Below are 18,263 nucleotides of genomic sequence, written 5' to 3' on the forward strand. Positions count from 1 at the left end.
CAGTTCACCATTCACACGTACTACAGCCTTAGCACCATCATACATACTCTTCACAGCATTCAAGAACTTCCCATCTACTCCATATATTCTTAATACTTTCCACAATCCTAGTCTATCCACCCTGTCATATGCTTTCTCCAAATCCATGAAAGCCGCATACAACTTCTTTCCCTTCTCTAGAAACTTTTCCACTAAAGATCTAAGAATGAATATCTGATCTACACAACCTCTTCACTTCCTAAAACCTCCCTGTTCTTCTCCAACTAATTCCTGTTATTTTCCTATCTTTGTCAATAAGTATCCTACCATACACTTTTCCTATTATACTAAGAAGACAAATGCCCCTATGATTACCACACACTTCTTTTTCCCCTTTTCTTTTGTACAAGGGAATAATTATACCTGACTTCCAATCCTCTGGAACTCTACCTTCCTCCCAGGCCAATCTGCACATCTTCCACATCCATTCTACTACTATCTCTCCCCCATGCTTCAACATTTCACCACACACTCCATCAATTCCCGGGGCTTTCCCCAATTTAAGTTTCTTCATTGCTTCCACAACTTCTATCCTACTGATTTCTTCCTGTCTTCTCACCTCCCTCCTTCTCCCAGCCATTCCCCAGCCTCTTATACTCGCATCACTTCCATCCTCTATGTTCAACACTTCCTTAACCCCTTCTTTACCGAAAATGTGTTTTCATGTACCTCCGTATATCGCCTGTAAACACCTGTGAGACACCGGAACCGCTACCGTGGTACGCTGGTACACCCTCTGATGAATGGCAGCTAATTGGCCTCAGGGTAGCCCGGTAAAACTGTTTCTGAGGACCTCGTGTTAGCAACAGCTCTGTGTTTTTACAACAAAGACTGTGACGAAGTTCTGACTAATTCTGACATCATAAGATACTTCATGACTGAGTTGCGGTGGCACCAATGGCTTGCTCACTCATCTGTGATATAACCTCTTTTAGACCAATCATTATTTTATTCATAATTTCTACTACATATATCGTACTATATTTTCTGCTGACATACTGCAAAGTTTACACCCCCTGGCCTGCCTGAGAGAGTCAGTTACCATACACTTGACCACGAGAGAGGGTGTACAGGATATTTTTCTCTCATGGCGTCTCTTGCAGATTCTGATAGTGACGAGTTTATTCCTCATGAGGATACTTATTTAGATGTATCAGATGATGATGCATCTGCTCACTTTTTCTCCTTTCTCCACTAGTAATCTACCATTTTTATCTTTCATTCCCCTGCTAACTTCACTTCCACCCTGTCTTACTCTCTTCACCTCTTTCCAGAACATTTTCTTACAGTCCCTCCACTTTACACTAAAATTCCCTCCAAATTCCTCATCCACTCTCTTCTTACTCTCTCTTACTAATCATTTTACCTCTCTCATTCTTTCTACATTACTCTTTCTTCCGCCTCTCAACTTCTTCCACGCCCCTGTTTTTCATCCATTCATTGTATGCTTTCTTCTTTTGTGCCACAGTCTGTCTCACCTCTTCATTCCACCACGCTGTTCTTTGCACCCCCCTCCGTCTTCTCTTCATCTCACACACCACATCACATGCTGCACATATTTCTTTTGTGAATATCCTGCACACACCTTCCACATCCCCCATCTGCTCCAATTCATATTAGCCCAATCGTTCCTCCACTTCTCTCTTATATTCTGCCTTTTTCTCATCCTCTTGTAACCTTTCCACTCTCCTTACAAATACTCCTTCTTCCCGTCCTTCTCTTCTTCTATTACTCCATCTTATTTGGATCTTGATTCTGGCCATCACTAAGTAGTGGTGAGAAAGTCCACTCCCCCAACCTCTATAAGCTCTTGCATCCATTACACATCTTCGCATCCTTTCATCCACACACACATAATCAATCATTGCCTTCCTTCCATTCATTCAGTTCACCAACCCCCCTTCTCATCACTCGCCATGTATACCTGTGGAACATTTAATGCCTAAAGAGGGTATTGGCTATCATCAATCCCCTCGCAGCACAAATGTCCACTAATGCACTGCCATTCTCATCTATCTCAACAGGCACACCCCACTCACCAACTATTCCATCCACCTTCACATTCCCTACTTTACCATTCATATCACCGATCAAAAAAACTCTCTCATTCCTTCCAAACTATTCCATGCACACTTCCACATTTGTCCAGAACTCTTCTCTCACTCTGCTTGCATGATCTTGCACTGGCACATACACGCACACAATCGCCCACATCTGTATTCCAACTTTCAATCTTACCCACACAATCCTTGACCCAACTGATCCATACTCTCTTATGTTCTTCTTCCATCTTTTACTCACAACTATACACACTCCTTCTTTTGCCCTCTCATTCTCACCTACTCCTGCACATATATCCCATCCATACTCCCATTCTCTCTCACTCTCAAATTTCCATTTAGTTTCAGTTACTCCACATACATCAACTTTCACACCCTCAAGCACCTGGACAATCTCTCTCTCTTTCACCTCATCATTCGCACCTCTTACATTCCATGTTCCGATTACCATGTCCTTTGTCCGCTCCTTGATCGTCATCTTTTGGTCAGTCCTTCTCCAAGGCTTCTTGTTTGTCTTTTTAGTTAGCTGTTTTCCGGGGAGGGGCACTAATCCTTCGCCAACCCTTTTAGTTGCCTTGTACGACAAGCAGGGATACTGGGGGAGTATTCTTGAAAAAAAAAACCTACCCCCAGGGGTAGGGAGTATAATTCTTGCCTCACTTACTTCATCTATTTAAACCTCCTATCATCTGTTCCGTGTTATGTTCCGATTTTTAGAGGTATGTGCTATGCAATTACATCTACGTAAGTAGTCATGACTCTTGCGCCACTCCGTTCTTCCTCCTGTCGTGTGCTGTACTGTGCTGTAATATGTAACATGAAAACTGCGGCTAGCGTTGCTTTGTTGTGAAAGTTAATGTGCCTGCTGTGCTGTGTTGTAAAGTGATGTTAGATGCGTAATATTATGTTGAGGAAATGGTATCAAGTGTACTGTGTTATGTTCTGTTGTGCCGGAAAAAAATAAGTGTAATATGAGGTCAAGATTGCTGTTTTATGAAGGCTGATGTGTCGTGATACGTTGTAAATTTGTGCTGTGATTAATTTATATTAGGTATGATGTGCAGTGATGTGCTGTGCTGTGCAGTGACATCAAATTTGCTACATTGTGCTGTTGCCAGTGATATCAGGTGTGTTGTGCTGTGCTGCATTACTTAACTCTCTTTGTCACTGCCCTCCCTCCTCATTCCTGCTCATACATCTCACCTGACCAGAGGGATATGACTAAACAAGCTGTGCTGATCATTGCTGTGAAAAGTAACGTGAAAACTGAACTCAGGCTTTCTGTGCTTAAGGTTAATATATTGAGCTGCATTATGATGTCATCTGTATGTTCGTATTTTCGTTTTCAAATTCGTGCTCGCGATACGCAAATGGGTGTCATATTTTGTTAACCGTTTGTGTAATCAAAAGAAATTAAAGTGATTCTAAAACTTTTGCTTTCTGAGGTTCCCCATCTAAAAACAATAGCATTCGCGGCCCTCCCCGCACATCACACACCTGTGCCCTCATCCACACCCCTTTACTTACAGTGTAAAATATCTCATCTTAAATGTCAGGACCAACTTGCCTAGCCTTGGGCTCCTACGCTCCTCATGAGGCAACACAGGATTGGATGATGATGATGACGATCTAAAACATCTTTGGTCCCTACCTTCAATAAAACAAATATGGCAACATCACTCAAAGGAGCTTTTTCGGTATTAGTTATAACAACTTAAGTGACTAAATATTTAAATAGCCTACGTGCACCTATGCCAGTAAACTTTTTCCACCTCCAACGCCCTGCAACACAAAGGTCCTCCACAAATCTTCTCAACCATTCCTGTCTGGTGCTCTCTCCCTGGTATTTTCTCAGCTCATACTGACATCCTTCAATATACAGTAGTTCTGGTCCAAGTACGTCGTGATCTGCCTCTTCTTGTTCCCTCAAGAACCCAGGTAACAATCTCTGTTGCATTTCTTCCATCTCCACCTGCTTTTCATTAACCATTCATCAATGTATGGGGCATTCGTTATTTCTCTTATTGTTTCTTTCCATGAGCCCGTTAGGACCACATGAGCACAAGTGCCAAAATCACTGTTTTGAGTTTTTTAACCCCTAAACGGCGGGGTTGTTTTTGCTTGACTTGCGTGTCTCGCGGGCATATTCGTGCTCCAACAGACTCTCTAAAAATATTTGCCAAAAATCAGTTATTAGTCCTAGAATATTAAAATTAAATTTGCTTATGGCACATACCTTCAGCTTTCTCCTGGAATATTTATTGAGCCTTCATCGAGTACCGTAGGACTTGTGGAGATCTCTGAAGTTGGGTAACGAAGTCTCCACTTTACACTTCCCGACAACCCGTAATATGATTACCACAGCCTGATATTATCACTAGAAACACTATTCTATGATTCTCAAATAGTTTGGAATCCATACTCCAAAAAAAAAAAAACACTGTGAAAGCAATGAAAATTACGAGCGCGTATGACCTTCCCACTTGCACTCGTTTGCTGCTGGTGTTCTGTCATTCATTATTCATAAAAACACTCACACTTTATATTTCTACTACTATATAACACATACATATATCTACAGTCTTTATCCATAAGTTTCCTTCAGTAATAGTAGTTTATTGTCACTGTAGGCATTCAATTTCTCTTTCAGTAAAATATGTGGCATTCACTTTCTCGTCCTGTATACTAGCGTTGAGAGTGAATCTGTCACCTTCATTTCCACTCTCATAACTCATAGTATTCATACATGCTAGAGTGAAACTTTCACTTTCATTACTCCTAGTATATATACTCGTATTCTTATATTACTACTCATTTACATTTCTATTTACATTCTCTATTTTATTTACATTATTTACATTTCATTTTATTTACACTAGGTTATGCACTGTCACTTGCAGTAACTTATAAAACTATTTTCCACTGTTCACTTATATTTACATTCATTGCTTTCACTTGCTGTTTACACATTATTTACATATTGTTTACATTTCCACTTGCACTGTTTTACTCACTGGAAAGATCGTAGTCACTGTCTATCATTTTCATTGACAAATTAGCCAGTTGATGTTCCACAGCAGTCACTTAGCCCTTTACCCCTTTCCACACGAGGTTTAGTAGGGGGTAGAGGTCACAGGGCCCTTTGCATAGGGCTAAAAAGCTGCGGAATTGGACAGGCGCGAATCCGACGTGGTTTCACCTTGAAAGACGACAGTAAACTGAATACAGTGTGGTGGCCTAGCCGCCTAGGGGGAGTGCAGTGCTGCCAATGTCTGCGTGGTGACATCTGCTAATATATACGCTATGAAATGATTGGCAGGAAATCAAGACAATACATAATAAATTAGGTAGTTCCAGGTGAATGTAAATATCACTTAGGCTTCTCCCTTCCTTTCTTTTATATATTTTTATTAAGAGAATAGATTATACGGCATATTTCAAGGGGAAATAAACAGCGAAAATTAGTGAACTAGTGCACCTGAGGTGTTGTCAGGTGATAATTAGCCAATTCCAGGTGTATGGCACTATCACTTACCTTATTTCTTTTTTGTATATATTATTTGGTATAAGAATAGGGCATTGGGCTTATTTCAATAGATGACATCAGTGGAAAATTCCAGGGAAGATTTACTTAGCGTAGCACGGCCAGGCAGGCGAGAGGAAAGTGAAATGGAGGGGAGGTAGGGAGGGGAGTCAAGAACGGGGAGAAATGGCTAAATTGTCAACAATGGATGCGAGTACAGATGAGATTAGGAGTGCTGACTAGTGTTGGACATTGGCAGTACTGATAAATGATACAAGCCCCCCACTTTAAAGCCTGGGCTAATTCAAAATAACACAGAATCACAAAAGTGACGCCCTGCGGTATGATCCCTTGCTCCCAAGCGTCATGAAAGTGATGCCCCACGGTTAAGGGGTTAAGGTTAAAGCTGATGCACATTCAAAGAATCGTAACTTCCTAACTAACTGAGATATTGAAGTGATTCAGTTGGCCGGATGTAGCTTGCCCAGTGAGGATTTTAGTAGTAACATCTAAGCAAATGGGGGGAAAAATATTGTTTACACCAAGCAACAAACAATGCCAAACCAAATGTTTGAAAGTAGGGGAAATACTCGTAGATGTTCATACAGTCATACAAGAAGACTAATAATCACAAGGAGTAAATAAAAATGTAAGAAACATATGTACTTATCTCTGATTTAATGTTAACACAACAGAATAAACAAACACTTACAATTGAATGGACATTTGCTCATGCAAATGCCCTCACTCTCATCTGCCACTCAAGAATTTCTACCCCCATTACTCACTCTGTCAATAATGAAAATAATGATACTGAAGTGGCAAGATAACACTATAATAGCATGAGAGAGCAGTAAATCGACTGACCGCCAAGCAGGTACTGTACAACTCCTTGCAGGTTTGCAACACTGCAGCCACAGACATACTAGAACAAGTCCAGCACTATCCCCCACCCCACCCTCCTACAGCCTTCCCCTTTTGTTTGTTCCCTCTCTCTTTCCCACCACAATACGGCTCTCTCATTGGCTGACATTCAGTAGAGAAAACGCAGTGACTGGTGGTGTAGGGGACGGTATTCACTCCCACAACCTGGTACCTCTCCTCCTTCCCTCTATCCCTCCCCCCCCTCCTTTCCCCCTACCCCCCTACACCCCTCGCCTCACTTCTGCTGTACTAAATCGCTACTCCTGAACCCTGGTTTTACAAGACGCACTTTCATTGCCCCAGATTTCGATTTCTGGCTCTGCAAACATTAATGAGATTCGTTGCCAGTTTGAGTTGTCATGGTGTGGTCCTGAAAAGAACGTCCTGCAGGTGCTTGGTGCAGGTTTGGATGCAGCACCCATCTTACTTACTGCGGCTTCCAGCCTTTTATTTACTTCCCCCATGGGACAGAGAGTGTCTCTTCGGATAGAAGAATGATTGTCAAAACGAAACAGAAAAAAAAATGGGCAAGGGAGGGGGGGGGGTGCTTGTCTACCTGTGGCCATAAGGGCTTCCTCTTTGTCCTTCTGCCACTTTATCCGAGACTTCGTAATACATTATTTTCATATGTTCGAATTATTCATAATAAATTATTTATAAAATGTTCGTAACCTTATGGACATGGTCTCGCTGGCATACCACGATTCACTACCATATACCAATATCAATATAACCAATGATATATTCAACTTTGGCATGTTGTGTAAGTCTATGTGATTTCCACTCTTAGCTCAACATACACAGAAATTAATGTCCCATTTTTAACATTTCATTGAATTCATTTACAAATGATCAGATACTACTTTCACAGTCTGACCTTCCACCTATACTCATATGTGACCACCTTATGCATAGCCTACCTGATCTGTTTTCATAATAATTCATTTATTTTCAGACCACCTTTTTTTCCTTTCTTTTCTAGCCTTCTCACAGTTACCTGAAGATTTTCTATGCATTTTGCTCATTAAAACCACGTCATCTGTTTGGTCCTGATCGGCAATGTATTTTTCAGCGATCCACTCAATACTTTCACGTCTATATTCAGTTACTTCTTGCATTATGTAATCTATAGGTACAGCGATTAACCTCCACACCCTGGGGGTTTTCCAATGTTGCCCACTCCTCCATACAGGGGATTTCCATGATTTTGGAAAAAATACCCTTACTTCAAACCCTAATATCTGCCGAACTATAATAGAGAAAAAAAATAAAGGTACATAAGGTTTGCCAACTCTTCCTCTTTAAAATGAAAGTATCCCCAGTCTCCAGGTGGTTCTGTTGTTAAGTAAATTTAAGTTGAAGATGACTGGTTTTCTGTGTTTTGGCAGGCTGCTTCCAAGCACGTGCCACTGGCAGTGACCTTGGACTCGCTAGCTAGCATTGGCAGCACTGACCAGAGTGGTGATTGTAACACTGCCCAGGAGTCCTTGGAAGGAATTTGGAATTTTCCACTCACTCTTCGACTTTTCCGCACCGTCTTAAGGATGAGTCATCACCCTGTTCATGTGGCTCCCCATAGGGTTTTCCACCCGTTTCATAGTGCCCTTATGCCCCATAGGTGTGTGGGAAAAGAACAACTCTTTGCTTTTCCGTACTCACTTATTGTGTCAAATATAATAATTTCCCTCTACAACGACACTTGTAATTAAATTTGGCATCACGATTACGAGTAATTGCACTTTGAGAAGTAAATGCTGTGGCTGTTTCACGAAGTATGTTGAGTATGAGGTAATTACTTTTCCTAAATTCTGACTGATTTGTACTAATCAGGGGCGTCGTGAAAATGTTATTAATGTCATATCCAACTTACGTTATTTGTACTTCACATCACAAATAGGCTTATGCTCACATATTCAGCATTATTTTCTGAGTATCGAGGGAAAAAATTTAGTTATAGCCAACCAGGTAATCTTTCTGACCTGGTCACTAGTGGTTTTCTTTCATGTAACAGGTAGGCTAACTCAAGGTATTTCCAATCATTGTTTCACCAGCAGCCATAAACAGTAACACTTACTGCATTGCACTTGTAAAACTTATTATAAAACACTTACATCATAACACTTACATGATAATTATAACTTATAATATCTTACATTTCACTTTTATGTAAAACATAACACACTTGTGCATACCTGTTTACTATTTACAATTTGCTACACACGTGCTCAGTAATCATGCCTGGAGTGATACTTGCTAAAACATTTAGGGCACAGGGGGCCCTTGCACTCTGCACATTGGTAGGCTGTTTCTTTTCGTGCTGGGGGATGGCGTTTGGTGGTGCTGCAAATTTGTGGCACTGCCTATACGCCTGACGACCTGCAGTTGTACAACCAATCTCTACAAGCCTGTGCCACCAGAAATACTCGGCAAAGCTTAACCTGTCAGCTGCAGGCATTGTCTGCATCCCCCGCCTAGCACCTGGCACCTGTGCAATTGAATACTCTTGAAGGAGTTCGTGTGCAAGCTCTCTCTCAAACTCTTGTAGAGAGAGAGAGGTTTCTTGACGAGCTCCTTGAATAGTATGAAACTGTTCAGGACAACGATATCAAGAAGGTGTAAAAACGCTTTCTTGTACCACCAGCGGACTTACAAAGGCAGTCAACCTCACCAATCTGCATGTCCGACTTATCAACAAGCCGCATGTTGATATTATAATCATTGACAGCATCTGGCTTCAACACGGGTTTCCAGGTCCTGTTGTCTGTCTTCCCCATTTCCTCAAACACACCCGTGTGGAGAATTCTGCTCCTGAAGGGCCCGGCTGTGGTGATTTGACCCTTGAAATACTAGGCTGAGGTGATGCTGAAGGTTCGAGGGCGAGATGGCGATGATCAGGCTGTAGGAATGTCGGTGAGATGGCTCGTTGTCATTTATTTCCCAGATGTCCACCAACTCCACGCTCACCTGCCCGGTATGCTGGGTCATCAACCTCCTCTTCTTCAGTGAACTGATCACTGTCGAAGGCCTGCCCTCCTCCTGCAGCAGTTTGAGAGCCTTTTCAGGTGTCTGAGAGCAGGAAGGGGTTGGAGGGTGAGAGTTCACTTGGCACATGGTAACTTCTTTTCTCTTCAGAAGAAGTACTCATACTCAGTGTACATGAGGACACTGTATCGTCCAAGGCATGACGGATGGCACTGTCACTGAGCCCTTACCCCAATGGTAAGGGTAGAACTTTCGTGATGCAATCGGCCCCACACTGAAGGGGATGGAATCGGATGAGGAAGATATCACTCTACACTCTACCTGTGCCATGTACAGACTGAGCTGTGCATCAGTGGGTACCTAGCGGACCTATCTACCCTATGGTTGTCATAGAAAATGGTCATGGGTTCAAAGGGTGACGGGAAGATGCTTGCAGCTATACACATCAATCAGCAGTGCTCCATGCCCCAAGTCGTGATGGCTATGCACGTCAGCCGGCGTGTTGGGGTTAATAAAAGTGGGGGCCTTGCAAATTTAGAACATCCAAAAGCTGAACTGACAATTTCGTGGTATGGCCGAAATTACATTTTTGCTGTTATGTGGGGTGTTTGCAACAGAAAAGGTACAGAAGAGATCATCTGTTAAATGTAACTGATTATGATTTTTTCACACTGATGCCAACAGGCTTGAAAAGGAAAGTATTTTGCAGTGAAAGGCAGATAAGACTGTCCCAGAGAGACAATTTGGTGATACCGGGGCAGAGTCCATTCATACTCCAAACACCTTCAAGCTCTTCCTTACAGAAATGTGTATGACAGGTGAGTTGCTTCTACATGTGAGTAACTGACCTTACACTGCCTATAGGTATGCTCTGACAAACGGAACAAAAACAATGCTTCACCAGTATTATCTCCACAAAAATATTATAATATTTTATCACCAGTGACTTCAAACATTTCAGATTACCCCATCCCCCCCCCCTTAGAATAGATCTTGACCCCAGTGGGGGCCAGTGCCTCCAGTTTGAAAACTATGCCTTAATAAGTTATTATCCAACTTTATGTTATGTAGCAGCTGTGGCTCAGTGGGTTAGAGCGCTCCACTCTGACTGAAGGGTCGGAGGATCGAATCCACCTAAGGGTCATTGGTGAACATCAGGAAGGGCATCCGGTCATAAAATGCTACACACTCCAATCCAGGGGGCAACACCTTAGCCCTTTGGGGATACCTGGCATAAAACCATTTTTTTTTTGTGTGTGTGTGGAAATGTTATGAGTCAACTAAATGGCTGTCATATTGTTTCTTAGAACAATAGGTCAAATATTAAAGTCACGGACCAAGGTCACGTCCATAAACTGCAGCATTTGAATTTTCAGCCTCACCTGTGGTGTGCAAAATACATTTTCTTTAACAGGTAGAATAACTTTGGCTACTCTCTTGATATGACAGACAACACAGCTGTTGACTTTGTGCAGAGATCTTATATGCTACCGTTTGGAGTAAAATTCTGATGTGTTTGGTGGAGTCGAAAGATCTCTGTCTCATCAGCTCTCCTCCTTTTACTGACTGCATTATACCTGCTTCACTATGCCACACTGTTTCATTTTTTTTCTTTTTACTATCCTTACTAAAATGGCTGCTGTTCTGAATTGTCTGTTTGCATCCCTCCTCCATTACAGCAGGTGCACAAAATCTTACTGACAGAGCACTCTTACCCCTTTTCTGTCGAACTCTAAAGCAAGAGTTAGTCCACTGATTCCAACCACTTAGCTTGCATGCACCACTATGCTCGTTGACGGTCTCGTTGTGCTCTTTTGCCGTGCTTAACGTCGAGTTCCCTAGTACTGGTACAAACACAAGCAGTGGAACCATACTTTAGTCAGTAAGGGCTTGATTCATTTCTTCTCTGAATTAAAAAAAAGGAGAGAATACAGTAAATCTGCATGCTCAGGCTATTCAAGATCAGTATTGTGAATCTTAGCAAGGATTATCATAATAGGTTCCAAAATTTGTAAGCCCATAATAAGAGATTTCAGCATTTAATTAACCTGCAGCTTCCCGGTAACGTATGGATACGTTGCAACGTTTTGTCATGCTCAGTCCTGAGAATGTATCCGTACATTTTGGAATTGCGAGGTCCGTCATTTGCACATTTTTCAAATTTCGTGCGTGATTTTTTATACGGATACGCGGGACACCTTCCTCTACTGGCAGGGACACTGTCTTACCCTGCATGACCTCCCACCCCCCTGCACACCATTGTCTAGGCAACTTACCTGTTGCCAGCGACCTGGCCAGTAAAGATGTCGTGCAATGGTACGAAATTCAAGGCGAGAGTGATTCCCAACTCAATGACGATGTGGAGGACAAAGATTATGTGGTACCTGAGGAAGAAATGAGCAGAAGTGATGAGGAGCTAACGTTGCCAAGGAAGGTACGGTATGTTGATGTGTTCAGTGAGTGAATCAATGTTTATATCGCCTATACTCTATCTATCTATTGCCAGACGCCATAATCCTGTAAGGGGTGGCCATTTAACGTTGAGTTATTTGTTTTACAGGGAAGGGCACTAACCCTCCACCAACCCACTTGCTGACATAGGGAGCACATACGGTTTGGTTATATGGTTACCACCCAGCACTGTAAATGGTTTCTTGGCTTACAGAACACCATTTGGCTTGTCACTCAATGTAAAGCCACCTGTAAAGGAAAGAAAAGTAATAAGAAGTGACAAGAAAGATGGGAGAAAGAGGAAGAGAGGAGGGCAGACACTGAAAAAGAATGATAAAGGCTAAGGACGAAGTAGGCAGCACTACATCAAGTGAGTGGATGATGGTTGCCACCACCTACCACCATTTACTGTGTGAAAATCAATATATTCTTGTAGTACATATAAATTCGTACCAAATGAACAAATGCCTACCTATTCTGAGTGGTTTGCAATAGTTATCACTACCATAGAAAATGCGACACCTGCAACATGGTTCCACGGAACATGGTACAAGGTGTTTAAAGGGTCACCTGTTTAGACTGCGTCTAAGCTTAGGTAAGCGCTTTTGGGAGCATTTTCCAATGTTTCTCATAAAAAGCTGCCGTTTTGGCCAAAAAAAAATCTGCCGGGATTGGGGGGGGGTCAGTGGTGAAAAATCGGTCGAGACACGACGGGTTAAAAAAGCTGAAAAATTTGGTCCCTTATCATGACCCACAAGCAGTTGCTGAAATGAGATGATGTGAGATCTAGGAATTCTGAGCACTATAACTTTTGACCTTAAGTTCATGCTGTGAAAATTTTCTTGAAAACTCCGAATACAATGAAATATCTTGTGATTCATGCAGAATAATTAACAGTGTCAAGTCATTTGGCACCACTTCTACATGACAATTAGCATATTATTTTATGAACCACCAGAAGACTAAGAAGAATGCTAGATTTAGGATCATTGAGAGGAAATTTTAAGAAATGCCTTGTCAATCACTGAAGATGTGAGTTTAGAAAAGCTGGTCACTAGAGCAATGAGTCAATGTTCTCACATGAGCACTTGGCTAGAAAAGGAAACTTGAATGTGAAAGAAAAAAAAAAGTGTTTACTGAATGTGTATATTTTCAGTATACATGGGAAAGTAATGAATCATAACTAGGATTATTATTTTTTTAGTGATTTACTTCATATGAGTCATCTCAGGGAGCATGTGGCCTACCTCATATGAACGGGATTTTTAACAACACACCACCAAGTTTCTTGTAGAAGCACTGTCACACAAGCTTTATGGGATATTTTTACCTGTCCCCTCCCTGAAGGGGCTCAGGGACGGGTATTGTTTTCACTCGGTGAGTCTGTTTGTTTGTCTGCCTGTCTCTCTGTCTCTCTGTCTGTTAACAACTTAACCCGCCCCATCCCGACCACTTTTCCACCACTGACTCCCCCCAATCCCGACCATTTTAGGAAAATTTTTTTTTGGCTCAAACCTTCACTTTTGGTGAGAAACATTGAAAAATCATAGAGAAATCGCTCACCTGAAGTTTAAAATACTCATTACAGGTAGGAATACCTCCTTACCTTAGTGGGTTTTCTATCAGGCTGGCACCAAAGAAAACGAGTTCTATGGAAGGATAACTATTTCACACCACTCATAAACGGTATTTATTTATTTACTTGGTACGAATTTATATGTAGTACAAGAGTATATTGGTTTTCAAGCAGTAACATAGGCATTATAAGCATTGTTTCACTCACTAATACCTGACCTTTTTTTACCACATTACCTGATCATCATTTCTAACTGTTTCTTCCTCTAATGCTATGTAAAGTTTGTCCTCCACATTGTCATTGATTGGGGAATCACTCTGGCCCAGAATTTTGTACCGTGGCATGACATGGTTATACTGGCCAGGTCACTGATAACAGGTGAATTGCTGAGACAATGGCATGCAGGGGGGGGAAGGAGGTCATGCTGGGTAAGGCATTGTCCCTGTCTGGCATCTTGTTGAGGAAGGTGTCACGTGTATACGTACCAAAAATGACTTGCGAAAATTGAAAATAGTGCAAATTAGGGACCTTGCAATTTTTTCGCATTTATGTACGTCGACGGGATTGGCAGTGACAAAACGTGTGGGCGTTAAAGAACGTTGATGGGATGCCGCGGGTTAATGCAAAAACTACAGTGCTATTTTGACTAAAATTACCTGGATATGATCTTCTGAGCACCTGATAAAATTTTGGGCCAAATTGGGCCAAGGCCTAGGCTGTAGGTCCAAAAAAATGTAAAAAAAAAAAAATTTTTTCGCCATAACTCCTTTCAAATTCGTCATATCGTCATGAAACCAAAACCTAAATGTGCGTCTTTCAAATCTGCATCCTGTAACATGCCTCGTTACATCGGGGAGTCATCCCTCAGTTAGCAGTTGGGGGATCTGTTAGGTGGGTCGGGCAAAAAATTTCAGATGGGCAAAATATCGTCAATTTTCACCTGATTTACTCCAAATTTGATACGTGACATCTTTGACTAGATATCCTGTTGCATTTAACCTATACGTTAGTATTAAAATGACCGCTGGGGATGGGTTTGCTGTGCCTTGGCAGCGCTTCTTGTTTTCTTTTTTTTTTCTCTCTCTCTCTTTCATTACTTACCCACCCCTGAGTGTTGATCCCAGAAACAAAGTAACTGTAAACTACCATGAACGAAATTCATTCACTTTCTGATCCATTTGCCATGGCATTAGCACCCGAGAAATGCTCATATCTATCTAGAAAAACAGGTTCTTTTATGACAAAATGGAATACGAGTGGGACAGTGGTTAACGTAAAAGAAAGGAAAATTAAATTAGTTATCTAGAGTCGTACGTCCGGCTCAACTTATGGCTTATTGGATAACTGGACTATCTGACAACTCAATGAGCATTTGGCAGGTGTGAGTCCTGCTCTTACTATTGACGGTTTCCCACCAACTGGAAAACTTCCATCCACAACAATTCCCGCAACTATGCTGTGCTGAACAGAAATATTTCATGGGTATTTGTAATTAATACCATTTCAAAAATGATGATGTAAATTTTAAGTTATTTTGCGTTGGTCACTACAATGGTCATGCTTCCACATCACAGAGCTTGGTTAAGGTCACAGGGTAAAGTGTTTGGCTCATTGACCAGTTGGTGGGAACGGGTGTTTCACTCTCTGGATTACTTCTTGTCATGTTCCTAATTCTTTCCCATCTCATTGTTCTGAACCAGTGGGAAGTAAGATGATGATGATGATGATGATGATGATGATGTTAATATTGATGGTTGATGATTTTGACACTCTTCGTTTCCAGTCAGTTAAAATTCACGGCATTCGATTGTTCATAAATTATAGACTTTGCTGGTGGTATCTAAATGCAGTTATGTAAAGCACAGAGATAAGTATATTCCGAAGAAGTAGTGGTGGAAGTTTCTTGGAACAAGTGCGCTCATTGACCGCGTGACCTGCGACGCGCCATGAAATCGTCAAATGGGGGGGCGGGGAGGGGTGTTAAGAAATGGGCATCGTGAGCACAGGAATGGTTCGGATGGGGTGGGGGGATGTTGGTAGGTGATGGTCCTGGAGCAGGAAAGTATAATCTGTGAAAAAGAGTTGCATGACGAGTGGTTTGGGTTGACAGTACTTATGGTTTATTTCAAAATATGCCCCATGAATGGAATTTCGTGAGCGTATATAAACGGGAGCGAGGACAAAGCAACTGGATGAGGTGGAACTGGAATGTGGGCTGGGGATAGACCCCCTGTGAAAATTGATGCTGTAGGATTAATGCTTAGAACCCAATTAGGATTTAGTTCAGGGTTTTCTTCAACAACAAAAATAACAAGATAAGCTCGTGTTGCTTTCATTTACCAGGCATCTTGCAACGTAGATAAAAACTAACCCATGCAAGACATAGATCAGTAGAGAATAAATTCTTCTCTTGCTTCATCTGCTGTATAGGATCTTCATATACAACAGAAGCATGTGAAACAGTTGTGTCTTAGACTAAACATTAAAAAAAAAAAAAAATGAAAGGCTCTTATGATGAGACCGTGAGGAAACACACACAAAACTAAAGAGAATTTAATATTTACCAAGATCTATAGCTCACTGTTTCGGTAGGCCGTAAAAGTATTTTCTATAATTTCATAGTGCACGATACATCGTTATAATATCAAAAGTACTTTGCTTTGAAGAGAGAACCTGTATTTTTTATGATGATACTTTGCTTTGCATTAGCCTATATGCAGCAGGGTTGTAAATTCTGACATACCTATGCATCCTTGTGTTGTATTTATTATTATATAAATGGACACACAGGTAGATCGATTAATCCTTTGTTGTGCAAAATATGCATTCATCTGTTTGCAAAAACTTCGTAGAAAAATGTATTTGGAAAGCTAAATATTTTCCTGATTTGCCTGACTTCTTCTTCACATTTTTCTAGGCAGTATAGGAATGTATTAAGTGTGATAATTGCTTATTTATATTCACACCCAGTATACACGTACATACACTCGTACATCTATGAGTAAATTGAAATGATATACTCAGAAGTCGTGTCCTGTTCAGCATAGCACTACCACCACCAGGCTTACATCTTTTACATTATTTTACCCGAGCATGGTACAGCAGGGTGGGTGTCTTGGTTCCTGAGTCTCGTCTGACTCCCATACATGGTTCCATCCAGCTGAGCCATGCTGCTCCGTCATGCTTTACCCCCACCACCCTCCTCTTTCGCTGCCCTTCCCTCCCTGGGCTTTCTTGCTCACCCTTCCCTCCTTCTCTTCCTTTCATCTCGATCCTTTCTCTCCTCCCACCCACCCACCTCGCTTTCTTTCAAGTTCCTTCGTCCCGTTTTCTTTCTCGTGGTTCCATCTTTTCTTACCATTCTTTCTTATCTAACCGCTACTTTCCTCCTTAATTAAATATCTCCCTCTTTCCCCCTTCTCATACTTCTCCATCTTCCCTTCTCCTAACCATATCATGTTCCCCATTCATTACCTTTCTTCTTCTTTCATTCTTCAAATGTTCCTTGTTCATTCCCCTTTCTTTCTAGTTCTTATGCACCCACTCAGTAACCCCTCCCTCTTCCCTCGACTCATCCCTCCTCTCTGTCGCTCCTCTCCCTCTTCCTTTCTTTCATTTCCTAGCTTTTTTCCTCTTACAAACATCTCACTCATGTCTCACTCATACTCCCTCCTCTCTGTCTCATCTTTTCTCTACTCCCTTATTTTTGTCCCCCATTTGTTTTGCTCTCACTTACCCTTCTCTTCTCCACTCGCCTTCCATCCAACCCTCATTTTCGCTCCATTATTTCTCCTTTTCATCCACCTCGATCACATTTTCTTCTCTTAATTTTTTTCCCACCCATCCCATTATCTTTCCTTGCTCATTCTTCTTCCACATTTTTCTCTTTCTCTTCTTTTCACTTGCTTCTTACCACTAGCCTACAATTTCCTCCCTTCTTACATCTACTCTTTTTTTTTTTTTTTTTTTTTTTTCCCACACATGTCCCTCTCTTAATCATTTTTTTCCATTCTCTTACCTGCCTCAATCTAGTCCTATTCTATCCTCCTCCAGCTGTCTCTCACATCTCTCTACCTCTACTCACCCCTCAGCGATTTCCCTCTTCTCCCTTACGCCTCTCTCTCTCTCTCTCTCTCTCTCTCTCTCTCTCTCTCTCTCTCTCTCTCTCTCTCTCTCTCTCTCTCTCTTTCTCTCTCTCTCTCTCTCTTGACATCTCCATCCTCACTCACCTCTTCCATACCATCCCAATCTAGGGGCTGCCGACAGCCATCACCAGGCTCGGAGCAAGGTTATCGATAACGAACACTTCTTCCCCTGAAAACTATGCTGAATGTATCATACTCCAACTCTAGCTCACGGCTAGACCGCTCCCTAACAAGTGTGTCACTGCACATTAATTAATTTGTAAATTGTGGGAAAACTTGTAATAAGAGAAAACGGGTGCAACAGCTGATCCAGAGTCCCCTGGTAAGTTGAACAATAAGTCTCACCTAAATGCAAACTAATTGGCAGCGGAACCAGAATGCTAATAGCTTTCGGTGTCATGTACCAAAAAATAACTCGAGTGTTTATGCATATATATTTCTGATTGATTTTTAAGTTTATATGAGGGTGAAAGAAAAGGCTGTATATAAATATACAGTGTCAATATATTTATGTCATACTGAAATAACTATACTGACACTGTATACAGTATTTATGTCAGTAT

The sequence above is a fragment of the Coenobita brevimanus genome, chromosome 59, assembly GCF_032717465.1.
Source record: "Coenobita brevimanus isolate Jiangsu-jjx chromosome 59, ASM3271746v2, whole genome shotgun sequence".
In the NCBI taxonomy this organism is placed as follows: domain Eukaryota; kingdom Metazoa; phylum Arthropoda; class Malacostraca; order Decapoda; family Coenobitidae; genus Coenobita; species Coenobita brevimanus.